The sequence below is a fragment of the Heterodontus francisci genome, chromosome 9 (genome assembly GCF_036365525.1).
Source record: "Heterodontus francisci isolate sHetFra1 chromosome 9, sHetFra1.hap1, whole genome shotgun sequence".
In the NCBI taxonomy this organism is placed as follows: Eukaryota; Metazoa; Chordata; class Chondrichthyes; order Heterodontiformes; family Heterodontidae; genus Heterodontus; species Heterodontus francisci.
Window position 1 is genome coordinate 9,868,683 of NC_090379.1, and position 14,099 is coordinate 9,882,781.

Here is a 14,099-nt window from a genome sequence, read left to right on the forward strand (position 1 = left end):
TGTAGCTACCTATTTTTGAACCTTAAGATGCAGGCTATCAGGTCCTGGGGATTTGTCAGATTTTAGTCCCTTATGTTTCTCAGATACCTTTTCTCTCATGATCTCAATTACCTTAATTCCTCACTCTTTTTTGGGCAGGTTGTAATGCCACACCAGTAGAAACTGGGTTTCAACAACCACTTAAGGGCATCGGCTAGATTCACACTCAGCTCCGAGGTAAAGAAATACTGTGCTTACCCATGTGCCACCTAGCCTGCTAACACGTTTAATAGCCAAATACAATTACATTCCAAGCAGTTAGCCCTAAAAAAAAATTACCATTTTTGAGAAGGGCGCTTCAGCTCTAAAATTGCACTCCCTGCAGGACAGAGAGCAGGAGCTGAAGCAAAAAATGCAGCAGCAGAATGGGAGATAGCAAGACCTGGAACAACCTGCAATCACCAGGCAGATTTTTTTTTAAATTTAACAAATATTTTCACAACTATCTGGGATCTTCCTGTCCCTGCCATGCTTTGTGATTCAGCAGTCATAAAATATGTCCCATGCCAGAATTACCTGGCCAGCATTGCTGTGGTCCAGATTGGCCCATTACAATGGGTGTTCCTTGATCAAACATTACTGCTCATTAGGGTTTGGCTAATAAATTCAGGGGGAGAAGTTGTGGGCAGAACTTTGTGGTTTCTTCGGGGTCAGTATATAGTAATGGTAGCTATTTTACCAATGCTGCTTTGCAACTGCGAAACCAACCTATCTACACTGTCTCGCCCAGTGCAAGTTCTGCATGGGCCCAGCTGTCAGTTTGTAATTGAAGACCTGGAGCACAACAGCACTGGTTGGGTAACAAATTCCGTGGCTATTGAATCATAGTGCATTGAGGGCTCTGGGAAGGTTGCTTGGTGTCATGACCAAGGCAGAGGTAATACATTGTTAATTCAGTTCCACTACTCCACACGTCATGGCATATTGGTAAAGTTTCACACCTACCTGAAAGTAGCCAAATTAAACACTCTTTGTCCCCCAGAATAAAGCACACCAAACCAGGTTTCTTTAAACAACAACAAAATTAACTATTTATGAATAAACTAAGTCTGAAACAATAATGAGATAACTCCATATGTGAAAGGATCCTTTTCAAACTTCTTATTCTTCCTAACCCTCATGCACACACATACATACAAAAAAAAAGTTAACCGGTTTTCAAAGAATGTTTTGGGCTACAACTGTTCCTTAGAAATAATAAAATAATTAGGTTATCACGTTCTGGTAGGATATTTCCAGGTCAGTGAGGTGTCCCAGAGTTGAATAGTCGGATGCCACTCAAAGTATCTCCAGGCAAGGTTGATGAACAGTCTGTGATGGGTAGATATTCACGGCACTTGACTGCAGCAGACAGCTCTTTCAGCAAAGGGTATAGCAACAGGTCTACTTTGATTTTGAAGTAGCAGTCTAGCAATAGAAGCTTTCTTGAGCTTTCTGGATCTCCCAAAACATGAGTCAACAGGAGTCAATCTTGAGTCAGAGATTTTTCAGAGAATGGAGGCAATAGGAATCTGCTACCTTTAAAATTGCAGGGTTTCCTCTCTGCAAAATAGTAGTGTTCCACAGACTGTAATAACTCCTCTTTTCCTGGGTCCTATCTCTGTCCCGGCAGACCACAGCCACCACTTCAAATGCAGGAGTTCTTTCCAAGAGAGGCAAATCATCTTTTCAAAGCTTGGGTCTTTTCTCTGGTCTGCAAACAAAGGTCCCAGCCAGCTCACTGCTAGCTACTTCCAGCTTCCTGGTCTTTCACACTGCAAAACTGAAACTAAAACCCACAATCAAGTCAAGTGACAGTCATAAATCTTCTAAATGCTCAGAAACAGGTGCTTTGCAGTCTGCATTCAATTCAAACACCAAGTTTCAGCATTTAGAGTTTACAGGAAATCCTTTTTCTCAGTCTTTTAAAAGCTAACAGAATTCTTAAATTTCAATAGAAAGCAAAGCTCTTGTGACATTGGTTAGTGTAAAAAAAAAAGGGTATGTAACGGATTCACAGGCGTAGCTGAGTTTTGGTTCAGGCATGTTGTAGAATGGTGAGCAATACCTGGTCTGCGAATGCTTGCTGACTCTGGGTGCCAAAGTGGAAAGTTCCACTCTTCAGCACAGGCATTCACTTTAGTAAACACTAAATGTCACTCTTAAATTTAAAAGGAGCTATTTACTCAATCCCTCACATTGCCCAGCTGTGTAACCCTTCAAGGCTAGTGCTCGAATGTGCTCATCAGAATTTGCTGTTCAGACAAAAGTATGTGCAAAGGATAAGGATATTTGAAAAAATCCTAATAGCCTCCTCCTGAAGTCCCCAGCATCACAGATACTTCAGCCAATTTGATTCACTCCGCGTGATATCGAGCAACGACTGAAGGCACTGGATACCGTAAAAGCTATGGGCCCTGACAATATTCTGGCAATAGTACTGAAGACCTGTACTCCAGAACTTGCCGCGCCCCTAGACAAGCTGTTCCAGTATAGCTACAACACTGGCATCTACCCTGCAATGTGGAAAATTGCCCAGGTATGTCCTGTACACAAAAAGCAGGGCAAGTCCAACCCGGCCAATTACTGCCCCATCAGCCTACTCTCAATCATCAGTAAAGTGATGGAAGGTGACATCAACAGTGCCATGAAGCTTAGCAATGACCTGCTCAGTGACACAGTTTGGGTTCCGCCAGGGCCACTCAGCTCCTGACCTCATTGCAGACTTGGTTCAAACATGGACAAAAGAGCTGAACTCAAGAGGTGAGATGAGAGTGACTGCCCTTGACATCAAGGCAGAATTTGACTGAGTATGGCATCAAGGAGCCCTAGCAAAACCGAGGTCAATGGGAATCAGGGGGAAAACCCTCCGCTGGCTGGAGTCATACCTAGCGCAAAGGAAGATGGTTGTGGTTGTTGGAGGTCAATTATCTGAGCTCCAGGACATCACTGCAGGAGTTCCTGAGGGTAGTGTCCTTGGCCTAACCATCTTCAGCTGCTTCATCAATGACCTTCCTTCAATCATAAGGTCAGAAGTGGGGATGTTTGCTGATGATTGCACAATGTTCAGCACCATTCGTGACTCCTCAGATACTGAAGCAGTACGTATAGAAATGCAGCAAGACCTGGACAATATCCAGGCTTGGGCTGATGTGTGGCGCGAATGTTACTTGCTACTTAAGTGCCAGGCAATGACCATCTCCAGCAAGAGAGAATCTAACCATCTCCCCTTGACATTCAACAGCATTACCATCGCTGAATCCCCCACTATCAACATCCTAGGGGCTACCATTGACCAGAAACTGAACTGGAGTAGCCATATATATACCGTGGCTACAAGAGCAGGTCAGAGGCTAGGAATCCTGAGGTGAGCAACTCACCTCCTGACTCCCCAAAGCCTGTCCACCATCTACAAGGCACAAGTCAGGAGTGTGATGGAATACTCTCCACTTGCCTGGACGGGTGCAGCTCCAACAACACTCAAGAAGCTCGACACCATCCAGGACAAAGCAGTCCGCTTGATTGGCACCCCATCTACAAACATTCACTCCCTCCACCACCAACGCACAGTGGCAGCAGTGTGTGCCATCTACAAGATGCACTGCAGCAATGCACCAGGGCTCCTTGGACAGCACGTTCCAAACCCGCGACCTCTACCAACTAGCAGCAAATACATGGGAACACCACCACCTGCAGGTTCCCCTCCAAGTCACACACCATCCTGATTTGGAACTATATCGCCGTTCCTTCACTGTCGCTGGGTCAAAATCCTGGACCTCCCTTCCTAACAGCACTGTGGGTAAACCTACCCCAAATGGACTGCAGCGGTTCAAGAAGGCAGCTCACCACCACCTTCTCATGGGCAATAAATGCTGGCCTGGCTAGCGTCGCCCACATCCCATGAATGAATAATTTAAAAAAAAAAGTAAGATTCTTGAGTCCTTACTTCAAATCATAAACTTGTAACTAAAATGTCATCATTTTAATGGGCTCTAATGCTGCTTCTCAAAGAACAAAGAACAAAGAAAATTACAGCACAGGAACAGGCCCTTCGGCCCTCCAAGCCTGCGCCGATCCAGATCCTCTATCTAAACATGTCGCCTATTTTCTCAGGGTCTGTATCTCTTTTCTTCCTGCCCATTCATGTATCTGTCTAGATACATCTTAAAAGACACCATCGTGCCCGCATCTACCACCTCCGCTGGCAACGCGTTCCAGGCACCCACCACCCTCTGCGTGAAGAACTTTCCACGCATATCCCCCCTAAACTTTTCCCCTTTCACTTTGAACTTGTGTCCTCTAGTAATTGAATCCCCCACTCTGGGGGAAAAAGCCTCTTGCTATCCACCCTGTCTATACCTCTCATGATTTTGTACACCTCAATCAGGTCCTCCCTCAACCTCCGTCTTTCTAATGAAAATAATCCTAATCTACTCAACCTCTCTTCCTAGCTATCGCCCTCCATACCAGGCAACATCCTGGTGAACCTCCTCTGCACCCTCTCCAAAGCATCCACATCCTTTTGGTAATGTGGTGACCAGAACTGCACGCAGTATTCCAAATGTGGCCGAACCAAAGTCCTAACCAAGTCCGAACCAAAGTTCTCAAGTTCAATTTTGTTGATGGTGTGAAAATGACTCTCCCCTGCCACTTTGCTCTCATCTCCAGTAATAACTGTGAGGAGCTCATGGACTTTCATTACAAAAATTAAGATCATGCTGCTTTCCCCTCAACCATCCCTTTTTCCTTGCCAACCAAGCCAAAGCTACATGTTGCTCTAGTTTCTCTCCACGCATGCTTTCTCTTGAAGATCCACCTCCTGTTCCCTCATTCCCACTAAATTGTAAACCACCCAGTGTCCCTTCCATGGCCCCATGATACCTGACATTGTAACTGGATTCATTTCCATAGCCACTGTTCCCTTCCCTTTCAAAACATCTGCTATCATCACCTTCCTTCTCAAAGAAAACAGCCTTGACCCCTCTGACCTTGCAAACTACTGTCCCACCTCTAACCATATCCTCTCCAAAGTCAGTGCATGCTGTTGCCTTCTAAATCCATGCCCATCTTTCCAGCTTATTTGTGTTCAAATCTCCCATCAGGTTTCTGCCCCTACCACAGCACAAATCAATCACAAGTGATGTCTTCTCTGAATTACTGTGCTGCACTGGCCCTCCTCATTCATCTTGATCTCTCTGCAGCCTTTGGCATGGTCGACCACACCATCCTGCTCCAACATCTCTCCTTTCCAGTACGGTGAGATTTCCCTTGTTTGGTTGCACTCGTAGTTATCAGTCATAGTCAGAGCATCTCCAGAAATGGCTTCTGATCCCACCCTGCACTGATACCACTGGAGTCCCCTAATCTATCGTTGGTCCCTCCTCCTCCCCCTCATCTATATGTTGCTCCTTGGTGACATCATCCAAAGATTCAGGGTCAGGTTCCACGTGTGACCAGCTCTGCTGCTCCGTCACCTGCTATTGTGGGAGGACCTTAAGAACGGACCACCTTAAGGAGCTGTAAGTGAAGATCACTGTAGGAAGTGATGTCATGTCACACATGACCAGGCACTTGTGGGAGGAATCTGACAGAGCAAGACGTGTTCAGATGTAGCTCGTGCAGTAACTGTTAGTATGTATATGTTCCAGTTAAAATACAAAGAAATCCACATTTACTTTGAATATTACTTGTTGTCCTGTGAGTGTTGCAATATATCACATACCACTGGAGGTCCAGCACACAGTGAAAGGTTGGTTGTGGCAGCTTCCAGTACTGCTAGCTTCAGCCCTCTTTTTTTTTTAAAAAGCAGCTTCTAGTTTAAGAAAACAAACCACCTTGTGTAAACACAGCTGTCCCTCTTTTTTCAAAAAAAAAGTAGTCTCACTCTTTAAAGGTCAGGAATAGTGCCGGAAGACTGGAGGATAGCAAATGTTGTCCCCTTGTTCAAGAAGGGGAGTAGAGACAGCCCTGGTAATTATAGACCTGTGAGCCTTACTTCGGTTGTAGGTAAAATGTTGGAAAAGGTTATAAGAGACAGGATTTATAATCATCTTCAAAAGAATAAGTTCATTAGCGATAGTCAGCACGGTTTTGTGAAGGGTAGGTCGTGCCGCACAAACCTTATTGAGTTTTTTGAGAAGGTGACCAAACAGGTGGATGAGGGTAAAGCCGTGGATGTGGTGTATATGGATTTCAGTAAGGCGTTTGATAAGGTTCCCCACGGTAGGCTATTGCAGAAAATACGGAAGTATGGGGTTGAAGGTGATTTAGAGCTTTGGATCAGAAATTGGCTAGCTGAAAGAAGACAGAGGGTGGTGGTTGATGGCAAATGTTCATCCTGGAGTTTAGTTACTAGTGGTGTACCGCAAGGATCTGTTTTGGGGCCACTGCTGTTTGTCATTTTTATAAATGACCTGGAAGAGGGTGTAGAAGGGTGGGTTAGTAAATTTGCGGATGACACTAAGGTCGGTGGAGTTGTGGATAGTGCTGAAGGATGTTGTAGGGTACAGAGGGACATAGATAGGCTGCAGAGCTGGGCTGAGAGATGGCAAATGGAGTTTAATGCGGAAAAGTGTGAGGTGATTCACTTTGGAAGGAATAACAGGAATGCAGAGTACTGGGCTAATGGGAAGATTCTTGGTAGTGTAGATGAGCAGAGAGATCTTGGTGTCCAGGTACATAAATCCCTGAAAGTTGCTACCCAGGTTAATAGGGCTGTTAAGAAGGTATATGGTGTGTTAGCTTTTATTAGTAGGGGGATCGAGTTTCGGAGCCACAAGGTCATGCTGCAGCTGTACAAAACTCTGGTGAGACCGCACCTGGAGTATCGCGTGCAGTTCTGCTCACCGCATTATAGGAAGGATGTGGAAGCTTTGGAAAGGGTGCAGAGGCGATTTACTAGGATGTTGCCTGGTTATGGAGGGAAGATCTTACGAGGAAAGGCTGAGGGACTTGAGGTTGTTTTCGTTGGAGAGAAGGAGGAGGAGAGGTGACTTAATAGAGACATATAAGATAATCAGAGGGTTAGATAGGGTGGATAGTGAGAGTCTTTTTCCTCGGATGGTGATGGCAAACATGAGGGGACATAGCTTTAAGTTGAGGGGTGAAAGATATAGGACAGATGTCAGAGGTAGTTTCTTTACGCAGAGAGTAGTAGGGGCGTGGAACGCCCTGTCTGCAACAGTAGTAGACTCGCCAACTTTAAGGGCATTTAAGTGGTCATTGGATAGACATATGGATGAAAATGGAATAGTGTAGGTCAGATGGTTTCACAGGTCGCCGCAACATCGAGGGCCGAAGGGCCTGTACTGCGCTGTAATGTTCTAAATATTCTAAAGGTGCAGGCCTTCAAAAACAAATCTGTCTTAAAAAGGAAACAAAAAGAACTATGCCTGTGAAAAAGAAAACCTGTGACAAAGCCTGTATTTCTAAAAAAAAAATCAGGAACCGTCAAGACAATGGCTTTCAGATATCCAGTTATGGACTGGAAGGTGTCGGACATAGCGTCTCAATTTAAACTCTTTCAACAGTAAATGGAGCTGTGTGTCCTCGCTCAAGAAGTGCGCATAACCAGAGAAACGAGCTGCCAGAATTAAGGTTGCGTTGGGCAACAAGGGCCTGAAACAGATCAAAACGTCATGATTGTTAGCTGAGGATCTGAAGGACCCTAGCAAGATATGGGCATTCCAAGAGCAGCAATTGAAAAGTGAAGGTAAATTTCCGAGTACATAGGCTTGAGCTTATGACCTACTGGCAAAGGCAAGATGAGGCCATTGACCAATTTGTTGCAAGGTGCCAAGATAAAGCTCAATATTGTGACGTCACAGATATCGAACTGTCAGAACGCTTTATAGAGCTAGTAATTGTGACTACTCCATTAAAGGCTTTTCAAAAAGACCTGCTAGGAAAAAAGACAGGGCAAACCATAAATGCACTACTCAATGATGGAAGGAAATTTGAAGCCATCATAGCTGGACGCCAATAGTTATAAGTGTTGGGGATGGCTACAACAATTGGTAGAGCAAAGAAAATTACAGCACAGGAACAGACCCTTCGGTCCTCCAAGCCTGCGCCGATCCAGATCCTCTATCTAAACCTGTCGCCTATTTTCTAAGGGTCTGTTTCTCTTTGCTTCCTGCCCATTCAATTATCTGTCTAGATACATCTTGAAAGACGCTATCGTGCCCGCGTCTACCAGCTCCGCTGGCAATGCGTTCCAGGCACCCACCACCCTCTGCGTAAAGAACTTTCCACGCATATCCCCCCCTAAACTTTTCTCCCCTCACTTTGAACTCGTGACCCCTAGTAATTGAATCTCCCACTCTGGGGGAAAAAGCTTCTTGCTATCCACCCTGTCTATACCTCTCATGATTTTGTACACCTCAATCAGGTCCCCCCTCAACCTCCGTCTTTCTAATGAAAATAATCCTAATCTACTCAACCTCTCTTCATAGCTAGCGCCCTCCATACCAGGCAACATCCTGGTGAACCTCCTCTGCACCCTCTCCAAAGCATCTACATCCTTTTGGTAATGTGGCGACTAGAACTGCACGCAGTATTCCAAATGTGGCCGAACCAAAGTCTTATACAACTGTAACATGACCTGCCAACTCTTGTACTCAATACCCCGTCCGATGAAGGAAAGTATGCCGTATGCCTTCTTGACCACTCTATTGACCTGCGTTGCCACCTTCAGGGAACAATGGACCTGAACACCCAAATCTCTCTGTACATCAATTTTCCCCAGGACTTTTCCATTTATTGTATAGTTCACTCTTGAATTGGATCTTCCAAAATGCATCACCTCGCATTTGCCCTGATTGAACTCCATCTGCCATTTCTCTGCCCAACTCTCCAATCTATCTATATTCTGCTGTATTCTCTGACAGCCCCCTTCACTATCTGCTACTCCACCAATCTTAGTGTCGTCTGCAAACTTGCTAATCAGACCACCTATACTTTGGTTGCTAAGGCTCAGAATTCTGCTAAGCATTGTGGTAGATGTGGCCTGACTCACCCAATTCGTAGTTGTCAAGCCTATCCGGACCAGTGCAAAATTTCTGGCATGCGAGGACTTTGGGCAAGGAGTGCTCATGCTGCACACAGGAATGGTCACAGATCACATACAGAAACAGTGTCTGACAGACAGGATGGCAAACGCAACAAGAGGTATGCCAACACAAAACATGCCCAAGCAGGTAGATCAGGTCAGCAGAGAGACAGATCGCCAGGAGGGCACGGATGAAGATTGCAGTCATGTGAACAGCAAGCAAGCATTCCAGATAGTTAACTTGGATCAATATGTGAATGCTGCTACACAGTCTGAGGCATTCACCACGATGGGGATTGTATGTCTGCAGAAGAGTGCCAAACGTAAGCTCACAGTAAAAATTGACACCAGAGCAAGTGCAATATTCTACCCATCCATATACTGAAGGACGTGCAACACACCACAGCTAGGCTGACTGCCTACAGTGGTTTTCTTATCAAGTGCATTGGAACGATAACCTTGCAGTGCAGCTATGGGAACTCCGAATGACTACCATAATATTTTTTTATATTGTAGATACATCTGGACCAGCTGTTGCAGGACTTCCAGTATGCTAAGATTTACGAATTGTCATAATAGATGAATTCAGTAACACACTCGACCTGGGTGTTTTCTACCATCTTCGGTGCATCAGGTCAGTCCATGTAAAGGACAACACTAAGGCTGGGAGTCTTGAGGAGAAGAGGCGATATGACCGGGAGAGTCTCCTCCAGCTTCAGTTTGTTGCCACAGGTACCTGGAGGCCAGCAAAAATTGTCAGTCTTGGTGCTAGTCGTCATTTTTGTAAGATTTCCAAAAAAAAAGGGAAGAGGTTCATGATCACCAGATCAGAATGAATAAACAAACCTCCCTCTGTTTTAGAAAGTGTTAAATTTGCTTACCTGTAAATAACATTTTGTTTTAATCATGTATAGTTAGTGTGAACCGCAACATCACTGTTTATTGTACATATGTTTTTAATTTTGGAAAAACGGGGAATGTTGTGGAACTATCTTAAGAGCAGACCACCTTAAGGACTTGTAAGTGAAGCTCACCGGAGGAAGTGATGTTACGCATAACCAGGCAGTTGTAGGTGGAGCCTGACAAAGAAATGTTTAGATAAAGCTCGTGCAGGAACTGTGTGTGTGTGTGTTCCAGTTAAAGTATAATAAAACCCATGTTTGCTCCGAATATTACTTGTAATCCTGTGAGTCTTATTCACCAAGGTTCCTTTAACAGCACCTTTCAAACCTGTTACCTCTACCACCTTAAAGGACAAGAGCAGCAGATGCAGGGGAACACCACCTGCAAGTTCCCCTCCAAGCAACACACCATTCTGACTTGGAACTATATCGCTGTTCCTTCATTGTCACTGGGTCAAGATCCTGGAACTCCCTTCCAAACAGCACTGTTGGTTTACCTGCACCCCAAGGGTGTAGTTCAAAAAGGCAGCGCACCACCACCTTCTCAAGGGCAATTGGGGATCGGCAATAAATGCTGGCCTAGCCAGTGACGCCCACATCCCCCGAATGAGTTTAAAAACAAAAGTAACAAGTAATATTACACCTGCCACCTCTGTTGTCAGCCATCTTGTCCAACATCCAGTCCTGAATGACCCACAATTTCCTCTAGTTAAACATTGGGAAGACTTGAAGTCTTTATCCTTGGTCTCCACCACTTTGTCACTTCCAGACTTGACTATTCGAATGATCTTCTGGCCAGTCTTCTTCAAAACTCCATTTTCATCACGTGCCGCAATGACAATTTGATAGTTGACTTGATCGACAGTTCAGTTATAGGATGTTGTATCTTGTTTGAATTTCGAACACAAAACAGGCAAGGCTGTTATAGCTGAGAACAGTTTTCCTCCCTCCTGCCGCATTCCCCTCCCCACCCTGGTGCCCTGTAATAATCTTTGAATCTGTCTGCTCAGCACAGTTTTTAAAAAATTTGTTCATGGAATATGGGCATTGCTGGCAAGGGAAGCATTTATTGCCCTTGTGGAGGTGGTGGTGAGCAGCCTTCTTGAACAGCTGCTGTCTGTGTGATGTAGGTACTCCCTCAAAGCTATTAGGTAGGGAGTTCCAGGATTTGGACCCAGCAACAAAGAAGAAATGGCGCTATATTTCCAAGTCAGGATGGTGTGTGACATGGAGGGGAGCGTGCAGGTGGTGGTGTTTCCATATGCCTGCTTCCCTTGTTCTTCTAGACAGTAGAGGTTGCGGTTTTGGAAGATGCTGATGAAGGAGACTTGGCAAGTTTCTGGGTTATATCTTGTAGATGGTACACACTGCAGCCGCAGTGTTCCGATGGTGGAGGGAGTGAATGTTTAAGGTGTTGGATGTGGTGCCAATCAAGTGATTGTTTTGCCCTGGATGGTGTCAAGCTTTTTGAGTGTTGGAGCTGAATTCAATCAGGCAAGTGGAGAGTATTCCATCACACTCCTGCCTTGTACCCTACAGATAGTGACTGGCTTTTGGGAGTCAGGAGGTAGGTTACTCGCTGCAGAATAGCCAGCCTCTAACCTGCTCTTGTAGTCACAGTATTTATGTGGCAAGTCCAGCTAAGTTTCTGTCAGGATGTTGATGGTGGAGGGTTCACTTCTGACCTCCTCATGGAAGGAAGGTCATTGATGAAGCTGAAGATTATTGGACCAAGGACCAGCCCCCCCCCCCACAACCACCTCACTTCCCCGAGCAATTTTCCACTTCAGATAGATGCCAATGTTATAGCTGTACTGAAACGACTTGGCTCGATGTGCAACTATTTCTGGAGCACGAGTCTTCACTAATATTGATGGAACCTATAGCCGTTGCTGTATCCAGTATGCTCAGCCATTTCTTGATATCGTATAGAGTGAATCGAATTGGCTGAAGACTGCCATCTGTGGTAGTGGGAACCTCAGGAGGAGGTCGAGATGGATCATGTACTCAGCACTTTTGGCTAAAGGTGGTTGCAAATGCTTCAAGCTTGTCTTTTGCACTTGTGCTGGGCCTTGCCATCATTGAGGATGGTTATGTTCGTGGAGCTTCCTCCTCCAGTTGTTAAATTGTCTACCACCATTCCCGACTGGATGTAGCAGGACTGCAGATCTTTGATCTGTTCCGTTGGTTGTGTGATTGCTTAGCTTTGTCTATAGCATGCTGCTTCTGTTGGCATGTAGTCCTGTGTTGCAGCTTCGCCAGGTTGGCAACTCATTTTTTAGGTATGCCTGGTTCTGCTCCTGGCATGCTTTCTTACACTCATTAAACCAGGGCTTGCCCCTGGCTTGATGGTAATGGTAGATTGAAGGATATGAAGTTACAGATTGTGGTGGAATACAATTTTGCTGGTGCTGATGGCCTACATTACCTCATGGATGCTCAGTTTTGAGCTGCTAGATCTGTTCTCAATCTGTCCCATTTAGCACGATGGTGCTGCGCAACATGGTGGAGGGTGTCCTCCGTGTGAATCCACATCGACTGTGTGAAGGTCATTTCTCCCAATACTCTCCATGGATAGATACATCTGTGAAAGCTAAATTGATGAGGACGAGGTTGAGTGAGATTTTCTTTCATGTTGATTCTCATGCCACCTGCTGCAAGTCCAGTCTTACAAATATGTCCTTCATTGGTGCTATTGAACCACACTTGGTGATGGACATTAAAGTCCCTCACATAAAGTGCATTCTGTGCCCTTGCTATCCTCAGTGCTTCTTTCAAGTGATGTTCAATATGGAGGAATACCGATTCATCAGCTGAGGGAGGGTGATAATCAGCAGAAGGTTTCATTCAAACACATCTCCAGAAACGCATCTAATTGCTTCTTGAGCTCATTCGTTCTGTCCATTTTAATGGCTTTCCCTGGAAACTTATTCTCCAGCTGCATTATTCTGGGTGAACCGGCCAGCTTCCCTCATGTATGAACTTCCTAACTTTTAGCTCATCCTTTTTTTTTATTCAAACTGTACTAAAATGAGCTGTTTCTAGGATCAATTTTGACCATTCTTGTCATCTTAAAATTTTGACGACCCTTTTTGCATCTTAGTCATTTCCTATAATGTGCATTTTGCAAAGGCCAAAAGAATGGACAAATTAACTGCATGCTGGCCTCTCTGCTTTTTGGGGTTGGGGTATGATTCACAAATCATCCTAGTAATATCGTAACAGGTTCAGGCAGAAGAATTTCGGTCCATCTAGTTCACCTGTCCACAGCATTTCTTTGGTTCGTTTCGAAGAACACCAAATCCCAATTGTTGAAAAGAATTGACGTTTCGGTGACCCTTCTTCGGAGCATGGTCTGAAGAAGGGTCACTGACCCGAAACGTTAACTCTGCTTTTCTCTCCACAGATGCTGCCAGACCTGCTGAGTATTTCCAACATTTCTTGTTTTTATTAACCAAACACTGAAGTTGGAAGTGCATCTAAAAATACCTGTGAACTTGCGACAGTAATCGAAATTGGTTTCAGTTTCTACCTTTCAAATAGTGAGTTTATCTTCTTTGGCCTCCTTGTCACGGGAGGCAATGGGTAAGTGCCTGGAGGTGGTCAGTGGTTTGTGGAGCAGCGCCTGGAGTGGCTATAAAGGCCAATACTAGAGTGACAGACTCTTCCACAGGTACTGCAGAAAAAATTGGTTGTCGGGACTGTTACACAGTTGGCTCTCCCCTTGCGCTTCTGTCTTTTTTCCTGCCAACTGCTAAGTCTGTCCGACTCGCAACACTTTAGCCCCGCCTTTATGGCTGCCCGCCAGCTCTGGCGATCGCTGGCAACTGACTCCCACGACTTGTGATCAATGTTACAGGACTTCATGTCGCGTTTGCAGACGTCTTTAAAACTGAGACATGGACGGCCGGTACGGCTGATACCAGTGGCGAGCTCGCTGTACAATGTGTCCTTGGGGATCCTGCCATCTTCCACGCGACTCACATGGCCAAGCCATCTCAAGCGCCGCTGACTCAGTAGTGTGTATAAGCTGGGGATGTTGGCCGCCTCGAGGACTACTGTGTTGGAGATGTGATCCTGCCACCTGATGCCAAGGATTCTCTGGAGGCAGTGAAGATGGAATGAATTGT

At 45.3% G+C, this 14,099-nt stretch overlaps 1 protein-coding gene across 7 annotated transcripts in view; it reads left to right on the top strand.

The window, feature by feature from the left end:
- The window catches only part of dicer1 (dicer 1, ribonuclease type III), a 214,083-nt gene that overhangs the window by 12,747 nt on the left and 187,237 nt on the right, over positions 1 to 14,099 (top strand). The window contains exon 1 of one of the 7 annotated variants that reach the window (XM_068038529.1): positions 9,779 to 9,799. The exons of the other annotated variants lie outside the window; for them this stretch is intronic. The gene's annotated coding sequence lies outside the window, so the exon portion shown is untranslated. Of the gene's footprint in view, positions 1 to 9,778; positions 9,800 to 14,099 lie in introns of those variants that run through there. 7 annotated transcript variants of the gene reach the window in all.